The sequence below is a fragment of the Nylanderia fulva genome, unplaced genomic scaffold (assembly GCF_048542155.1).
Source record: "Nylanderia fulva isolate GAGA-0341 unplaced genomic scaffold, ASM4854215v1 Scaffold10, whole genome shotgun sequence".
Taxonomy (NCBI): domain Eukaryota; kingdom Metazoa; phylum Arthropoda; class Insecta; order Hymenoptera; family Formicidae; genus Nylanderia; species Nylanderia fulva.
The window spans coordinates 702,938-712,924 of NW_028189193.1; the positions used below are offsets into that span (position 1 = coordinate 702,938).

The following is a 9,987-nucleotide window of genomic DNA, read 5'->3' on the forward strand; positions in this document are numbered from 1 at the left end:
AGAGAGAGAGAGAGAGAGGGTGCTGGCGGCAGAGAGAGGGCGGATTAAAAATGTAATCCAATAATAACGCGTCTCTGGTGTCCGTGAAAGTACGTACGTGGAGACGTACACGGAGTATATATACGGCGGGGGAGGGCGATAGTGGCGTAGAAGTAAGGGTTGCGCCAGGGCGCAAGAGCCCCTTTCGTTTCCGCCGAGAGATAATTAGCCGACGCGGAAATGCGACCGGTTTATCCGTCGCAACTATAATCGTAAATAATGCCGCCCGCGAATACTCCTCTCTCGTAACGCGAATGACTGCAGCGTCATTTTTTCCCTTTTTTTTCAGAAAATATTTATTCTCGCGTTTCTCTCGTGTCTCTCGAATGGTTGCCTGTCGCGTTCGACGATGCGTATTTCATAGAGAAATGAGAGCAAATTAATTGTAATTACAATTAATCAATGTGGAGCAAAAAGTCGAGGAACAAAATACATTAGGAAAGAAGATTATTAGACAGCGACAATTATATCCTAACAAAATCTTTTACAATAGTACAACTAATCTTTATACGCGAGACGATGCAATATCCTTTCATCTTTGCTGCTAAGAAAAATCTTATTCGCGCGATTTCGACGTGTAAAATTTCAATAGGTACCTAATGATCATCGAATATTTGTCTCGCATTAACCGAATGCCCTAATTTCTGCACAAAATTGATATACGACGGATAGCTCAATTTTGATTAATAGATCAAAAGTATCGTTTCCATAAGAAGGTTCGATGCCATCCCTCCGTTCTATAGAACGTCGTTACGCTACTGGCCGCACATTTTCTCGCGCGCACAGCTCTGTGTGCGAACGGTGTACGTGCCAGCACCTACGTATATCTGTAATGCCGGTACGTACACCTCCGGATGTGAATCTTGAGGCAGCGAAAACATCACGATGTCCGCTAACATCGGCGAAGCGGTCGCGGAGGGATGGAATGGGGCGAAAGAAGGGTGGGTGAAGGTACGGGGCTCAAAACGGGTGGATGGAGTCCATTAGCAGACGGGTGAGGATGTGTGCGATTATATACGTCGTCTCCTACCCCCTAGCCACCCTCCCCCGCCGCGGTCCACTCAATAATGCATCACACTCCTCTATCCGACTACTCGGTCCGGCACGTATGACCACTCGGGGAGTCTCTTCCTTGCCAGCAGCCACCTCATTCGACCCGTGCTTCGCCACCCCCATCGCGGGTGCTTATTACCGCCGTGGCTTTGATTTGGGTGGAAGCGCGATGGGGAAGAAGAGCCGCAGGTTATGTACGTGTCTTTTAAAGAGAAACGTATTACTTTGATAAGACACGCCAGCAAGATCATGCTATCGATATAAGTATAAACATTTGAGAAATCATAAAGACGTAAGCTGTTTCGATATCTCTTTTGTATCGAATAAAAAATAGTTTATTCGCGTGCATTTTATTACACGAAAGATACATATTTGTAAATTAATATTTTCACTTTAGCATCATAATTTAATAATCACTGGCGTAAACAGAATCGCGAATCACAATCCGCGGTTTCGTTTCAATGATTCGTAATCGTAACATGAGAATTTCTCGACCTTCGACCTTTCTCCGCGCGATTCGGTTTGATCCGTCGAAATAATCATTCTCGCTTCAGAATCCGCCCTCCTCGCGCGCCCTGAATGCGGTTATACACATACACGTATAATACTATACATATACACGTATCTCGAACGCGAGAAAGGGTCTCGGGGGACGCGGAACGATACTGAAATAATACTTGATACAGGCACCTGGAGGAAGATTCGCTCTACCGAATTACTCCACCTCCCGCCGTTGGCCCGCGCGGATTAACGGATAATCCGTACGGGAACGAGGAATTGTTGAGAGAAAAGCGGAAATGCTAATCTCTCGATGAGAGATCCCTCCCGGATACCTACGCACCACGGAGTCTTCCATTTCCGCGAGCGTCGGTACGCGTATGCATGTGTGCGAGCGTGTACGCTCGACGTTAAATCGCCACACACGAGCGCGCGACTGCGCTCGTGTGTACATTTAAGTACGTTTGTCTCGATTGCGTGCGAGAAACGGCGTGTGGAGAGAAGCGACGACCGTTCTCTCCAGCGTGTCGTGCAAATCCTCTCAGATCGTAGTCGCCGTATCCGTCGAACGGCGCTTCTTCCGTTCCCGCGAAGCGGTTTATTTCGCGTCGAAACCGCCGGTCGATCGCGGCCGCGTGCGCTGCGATTTTAGAAAATCGCATTTCAAACGCGAAATGACTCTCTCTCTTTCGCTGTTGAATAAAATTTAGAATATGTCAATAATTCAATCGACCAACTCTGGCAAATATAAGTAATTTTTATTAAATTTTAACAACGTTTCGGCTCTTATCAAGTGCTATAATATAATATTAAATATTATTAGAAAAATAAAAATAAAAATAAAATATATAGAAATTTTCACACGTTAATACGCAAACATACCTATGTTCTTAAATCAAAAATTTAGAATATCTCGCAGAAAAATGATGAGAAAATTCATAGAGATAATTATAGATTAGTCACTGTTTCGTATTACGATCATTTAATTTTGACAATATTTAAATTGAAATATACTCTCTCGTAAGATGTACGACTCTCGCGAAAATCATCGTGGTCCCCGAACGCGTTGCTTTCACGGCTTTCGGGAAAACACATTTCCCTTGTTAGCCGAAGTGCAGGCCTTTTGTCTTTCATCTTCGGCTGTCGCCGTGCTTTCCCATATCCAATCAATTTCGTGCTTCCTAAGTAGAGGCCGGATGACAGACACGCACACCTCGTGACTTATAATCGCATTTTCCCACCTCCACGTGTCTCTTATGCGCCACATATACGCCGGCAAGAACGGAATCAGCCCCTCCGTTAATGGCCAACGTCGAGGCTTTTAGCTAACCGAGTCTCCTTTGCCCATCGCCTCTGATCTATTCCTCGGCTAATCTGTTGATTATACGAGGCCGTCTGGCAATACGTTATCGGGACCGATGGGATTCCTTTTTCCTCCCTCTTCGCATCTATATCTCCCCCTTTTTAAGCACATATCTTTCGAGATGTTTCGTAGAAATGCATTTTCGGAAAGAAGGTCTTAAGGATGATCGCTCATTGTCAGACGCAGTATGACATTAAATGGATCTGTTCGATAATATATTTAGGAAATAACTTTTATATAAGAAAAAAAAATAAAATATACGAAAACACATAATCTCGAGTATAAGATCTCTTTGTTCTCTATACCATGATGAATATAAAATATTACGGTATGTTAGCAGAAATATTATAGGATCGATAGCACAAGCGTAAATTGTTCTAGAAAGATATGCCGCTTAAGAAAGGCTCAATTCATTTAAGTAGTACACTCTCTCTCTAGAGTTGATATTTTTTTCCTCCAGTGAAACGAACGTAACAAAAAGAGCGGATCGCCGTTCTTTTATTCTCACCCGACGACAGACGACGGATTGCTTCAGAATCCTGTACATAGACATCGCCGGAATCCGCGAAGCAATTACCCGGCAGATAGCATCGTAGGATTTAACCTACTATCACTTTGGTTTATTGCGAGTTATATTTCAGCACGTGGGAACTGCGCGCGTGGAGTTTTCAATGGGTGCGAAGAAGGTTGCCCAATGATCGTTCCGATAGCGGTTTCAGATCGCCGGAAACCCACTTTTCCATAAAATGCAATCGTTCGTGTTACCCGCTCGAATACGGTCGATGACACCAACGCGAGGAAAATTTACGAGAAATCGAATACCGAAAAGCTATCGGTCAGTGATCCTGGAATAACTTATTTTTTTATTTGTATTTTTAGGAAACGATGGCCTCATATTTAATATATTTTATGAAATTATTATCAATTTAAATAAATTAAATAAATCAAAAATTTATATTAGACGAACATTTTAATAATAATTAATTGTCTTTGGTATTAATATTCTATATACACGCGATCCGTAAAATGTATTCAATCTTTTGTTACTTAATCAGTTGCTTCTTAATTTCGCACGAAATAAAAGCATGTGAATTATCTTCGAATAAAAATAAATTAGACTGAAAATGTTATAATTACGCTTCGGTAATAATTAGGAAGAAACGAAATGTCGAAACTTGGCCGTCAAAGCGTTATACGCACTGTCGATCCATATTCATGAAGAGTAAGAAACCGAGCAACTAACGACTCGTTAGTTCTTCTAAGTGATAATTTATTTATCTTTCTGGAACAGTCTCAGTGTCTGCACGAGCGATCCCAGAGCGGCCGGGCACGACCGACCATTGTTAATTCCTGGCTGCTAATTATGGCAAAATACGCCAGTCGCTCCGCGCTCGAAGATCGACCGCGTAACGACAGCGGAAAACCATTAACGTTCCTTGTTGTTTGCTTTTAGAGCCGGCGCGGTAACGGATGTCTCTGGAAAATTTAATCGAAACACTTGCCCGTCTCAAACTAACTAAAAATAATGGTGTGCTTGACATTTGAAAATACAGTCGCACTTATATCATTATAATAGAAAAGATACACTGGATACGATAATTAATAACATACCATACTGATTCATTCGCGATAAGACTACAATAATCCAACATGCAATTCTTCTTCGAGATTAATAGTTATCAACATCAACGTCAATATTCCTTGGATCTTGCGGCGGCCGTCGCGACGGGAGAGGACATACGTAGGGGAGAAACGCAGACACAAAGCGACAGGAAATAACTTTGAAAAAGTGTGTTTCTCCCGGTTTGAACGTAAAAGTCTTAAACGTAACGCGCGCTGGCCGGGCCGCTACTTTCCACGGCCCTTTTATCGTACAAAGGGGTAAAATCTAACCTACCATCCGCCTAACGTATCCCGCTTTTCGTCGCAAAAGGGACCCCCGAGGGTGCGCACGGGGATAGAACCGGGAGAGAGAAAGAGAGAGAGAGAGAGAGGGAGAGTTATACGGAGGACGACGGACCGTGTGAGCACACACGGGCGCGCGCACACGAACAAACGGACGGACCGTGCCGACTCTTATGATGGACGTAATTAAAACTTTTACAGCGGCATACTAAAATGCAAATAAAACGATACGCGGGCTTCTCCCTCCGCCCTTTGCTCGTGGAGGTATCCACGGCGATAGGTAACATACACGGTTTTTCGCGCGGTGAAAAGGACGGCGCTCGCCTCGCCTCGCTTCGTCTCGTCTATGCCTCGGAGCTGAAAGGCGTCGGGCGTGGATGCGACATGATAATTATGACGATAATGACCGCGGACATGGGACCGGGTCGATCGGGAGAGCTGGACTTGGGCGCTCCTCTTGCTTCTCCAAAGCAAGTCTCCGACATCTCTTTCTCTTTCTCTTTCCCTCTTGCGCGTCTTCGCGATCGGTCGTGTTTGCGAAAGACATCGAGTATATAATACGTGGAATGAATTTAAATTATACATTAAGACATTCGTACGGCTTTCTCTCGCGTTTGTATATAGTATACGCTTTTAAATTGAATCGCAAGCTTGTGTTAAGTGATCTTTCAATATTTGCGATATCGATATTTATAATTGAGCAGGTGTGAAAGTAGTTTTCTGCGTTAAGCTAATTTACAAGAGCGATTTTTTGCACGCAGAAAAGTGATTAAGTCGTGCTACGTTAACGAAAATAGCGCGTATAATTACCGCGCCGTTCTTACAGGAACAGATCGTATCAGTGATAGGTAGTTAATGCAGACTGCGCGGGGAAGAAGATTGACGAAAAAAATACATTCGAGTTAATTAATCCCCTTTATATTCAACGCAATGGCGATTTCTAATTCTCACGCTTAATAGCTTATCCGATCTGCGCGCGTATGCAAATTGACGGAGGTGCAAAATTCCGCAAAGCTCTGATTTCTCCCATTACAAACAAAGTAAACTGTCTGACACGTGAGCATCATCGGTGCGTATCGATATATACATATAAGCAGTAACATGAAATTATAGAGCAGCAACACATTTCTTTCAACAAGGATTGTACGACGTATCGTATCGCGAAGAACAAATCCGTATAAATTTTCTAATTCGAGCTACAGAATTGTTTTACATTTTTCGAATATACATATACATATTTCAAATTATCTTTCAAGAAAAGAACACAGCTTGAAATTATGATAGAAAAAAAAACTGTATATTTTTACATCACAATCGAGCACATTTTCCGCCAGAACAGTCATCGCGTGCGAACTCTTAAATCAGTAGAAACAATAGCGTTTCTACGAAGGGAACACCATCCGTGTACTCGCATCTATCAGACGCGAGTACACGCATATAACGAGGGCTGCTGATTCGGCATCAGCCCGCCAATTAATTCGGCTCGGCTATTCGGCGAGCACACTTACGTCATCCCACATCCGGAAATCAGCGGCGCGGCGGTGGTAGAGATAGTAGCGAGAAGACGCGCGCGCTGATTAGCCCGGCGATAATTAGCATACAATAAGAATCCTCGGATAGATCGAGCCTCGGTAGACGAGGCAGAAAGCCGAGCTTACACCCGCCGAGAGAGCACCCATCACTCCTCCCACCAGATACCAATCGCTCACCATCAGCACCCTTACGTTCGTCTGCCGCGTCATCCCTCCCACGCCTCTCGGTTCCCTCTGGCTCTCTTCCTCTTGAGCTCTTGACCGAGCCGGCCGTTTGACTTAATCAGTAATCGCTAATTGCCCGGCTGACGCGCCTCGACCTAACGGACGAGGAAACGTATGCAAATCGCGCGGAATTATCTCTCTCCGACAATTAGACGAGTATCCTTGCTCGCGCGTATAATGCCACTTCCGGTTGCGTTAAAGCACCTCCACCGTTCCCCTCTTCCTTGTGAAGTGCGTTGCCAAAGGTGCCCCACAGGGACGATTTGCTCCTTCGAAGAAACGTATCGGCACCTGCGGTTTTCACGCATCGCGGAGCATAGTCGATGTGTGTTGCACGATAGGTTCTATATATATATATTATATATTTTTTTTTTCTCTTTCGATCTTCCTAATCCCTTACAAATAATTAAGGGTACCGCGCAAAATTACGCAATGTTTGATATCAACAAAATGTATCAATTAAATAATGAACTACGTGCAAAGGATCGATTATGCATTTCAATGTGCAAGCTGGGGCTATGTGCGCCCATTCTTTTTCCATCCTGTCGACACCGCCACGGGCGTCGATGGCCATCTACGCTCCCATCATTCGTTATTAATGGAGTGGCCAAATAATTCATGGATATATATAGTGCCCGCTGCCGATTTCGAGCCGCCAGCTGCTCTCCCTTTAACGCCGTTCCGTTATACACGCCCGCATTTTTTTCCCAAATACATCCGACACGGCTTTATGGCTTCGGTCGTGTCAGTTGATTGCCACTGATGTCCGATGGCAACCACGACCGTGTGGCACGGGAGGCATGAATATTCATCTACCTTTCGTAAGGAAGGCTTTCGCGGTTGTGCGAAAGGGTTCGAGGCGTGAAAGGGGTGATACGGAAGGGCAGAGGGATCGGGAACGAAAGAACGGTGATGGACTTGAAAGAGGGAGGAAACGAGATAGGGAAGGGAAAGAGAGGGAGAGAGAGAGAGAGATTGATAACGGATATGCAATGGTCTTTCGCTTTTTCACAATGTTTGCTTCGAACGCCCGGTCGCAGCGATAAGCGCGGGGACGCAAACTACACGGCGAGTGCGCTGCCACGTTTTTAATTAATGTCGATAAAGTTCGTCGCGACAAGTCGAGACGCCACCGTGGAATTATTCAAAAGCCGTTCGGCCGTGCGCATATTAATTATAAAGTTCCAACGGGGATGCTCCTGTTTACGTATCGGCGCGGTCCGCGAGAAGACGATTGCGCTTTGAATAAATATACGAATGTGAAAATAAAAATTTGCCGTCACCAGTTTTTATTGAATGCTTACACGCACCGTGTATGCATTAATATATCCGCGCGCCAACTTTCAATTTATTATTGAAATATAATTCGTATTACACAACATATTTATTTGATTGTGCAAGAGCGGATGATCATTTTTTTTAATTTGTGAGAGTTAACAATTATACGCGCGCGCACACAATAACGAACGCTGTAATTTATTATATTCGTTATTATATTCGGTATTTCAAATTTTTATCCTATAATGTTTCTTTAATCTGACATATACTATATACGTATGAAAATTAATTTGAGATCAATGCGATAATAAGCACCTATAATTATTGCGCTGCTTAATGAAATAATTATGCGCGTTGCAAAATTATGCGCAATAAAGTTGTAATAATTAAAATCTGATGCACACATACACACATACTAATATGCCTACATCGAGATAAGCTTAATATGGAAGAATTATGAACTCGGATTCGTGAATATTATTTATCCTCTATCGCTCGTTATTAGTGTACAAATAATTATCGCGCAATGAGAGAAAAATGGTTTATACCCACCGCGATGGGTTCATTTCAAGAGGATAAAACGTACGAATGTAATGTATTTTCCTAGAGGCGATGCTCGGGAGTATCGAGGATACCCTTGTAACGTGGTTACCTACCGCTACACTTGATACCATTAAGTATGCTAATGGTAATTGCTGTTATAATCAGCGACATCAATCGGGTGCGTACACGTAGAAGGTGCCTTCATTGAATAATTACACGTCGCTGTTGCGCGTTGGAGATGACTCGAGTCGATACACGACGCAACGTTAAGAGGGCCTACGTGTACGTGCATGTTTTATGGATAAACAAAACAATAGGCGCTATTAGAATCAGAGAGAAACATATACAATTTAGATAATAATGGCAATTATTTTGAGAAAAATTGTACATTGCGAAATTATGCAAAACTTTATTAAAAATAGATTTAATATCGTTTTCAATACTTTAATACGATGACTTAATAAAGTTCTTACACTTTATTATTGCTTTTTCCTATATCTTTAATATAAATATTTCATTCGATGTGAAATATAATTAAATTCAAAGGTATATAAAATAGTTTCATAAAATAAACTGAAATATATAAAAATCGACGGATCAGGAGAGGAAGAGACAGGAAAGAATTAAGATTCCCCTCGAGCCTAATACGTCCTTCGGCAGGGAAACATCGAAGAAATTGTCCTGAGAAACTTGAACGTATGAACGCAAGTCAGCGCGTACCCTATGTGTCTTAATGTATTTAATTGTTGCTTGTAGTTAGCGGCTGGTTAACCGTACTGATTACGTCCGATACATTTCTTACGTCGACATTAGCGGCTACCCGGTAACTATATACGCTCGGCCTCCGACCGGGAAAAGCGTTCGTGTGTGTCGTCTGGAAAAACCCCGGAGGCGATGCACCTTGGAGTTCGAATAAAACGCGCTTCCTTTCCGGTCTTGAAAGATGTTAATCGGCAACTTAATTTATACAGGCGATTTCTAGATTAGAACGCTGTCGACCATGCGTGCGCTGCGCGCGCGAGAGAGAGATGATTGAAAAAAATAATAAAACCCACTAGCCACACCAAAGTCAGCTTATGTATGTTTAATGCTTGATATCCGCCTCGATAATTACGATCTCGTTAAACATTCGGGATATCTTGTGCGAGACGTTCGTTTTAAACTGTTTCGAAAGCTGCGTGCGTGGATGTGCGTGTGTGTTACACGTATTTGCTTGAACTATGTACATATTTCGCATGGCGGCTAGCGAGGTCGAGTTTAATTAAAATCGCATTAATGTGCAAATGAATCCGTAATTGATAGGCACTATTCAAATATCAAGTGCGCCGTGTATACTCGGTCCGCCGAATTATGAATAGACGGGCGTCCATTCTTAATGCAACATTGTTATACAATTTAAAGATTTCAGATTTATTTATTTTAAATTATTAGGTACACGTTAATTGTTCTGTTCATATATATGATAGATTTATACACGCATGAATATAAAGACATCCTCGAGTGTTTTTGGTTTAATTATCGTCAATCATCTACTATCGGCAGCCGCATCGC

At 42.9% G+C, this 9,987-nt stretch overlaps 1 pseudogene; it reads left to right on the forward strand.

The window, feature by feature from the left end:
• Positions 1–959: 959 nt before the first annotated feature.
• Positions 960–4,314, forward strand: LOC146725208 (uncharacterized; annotated as a pseudogene).
• The last annotated feature ends 5,673 nt before the right edge of the window (positions 4,315–9,987 follow it).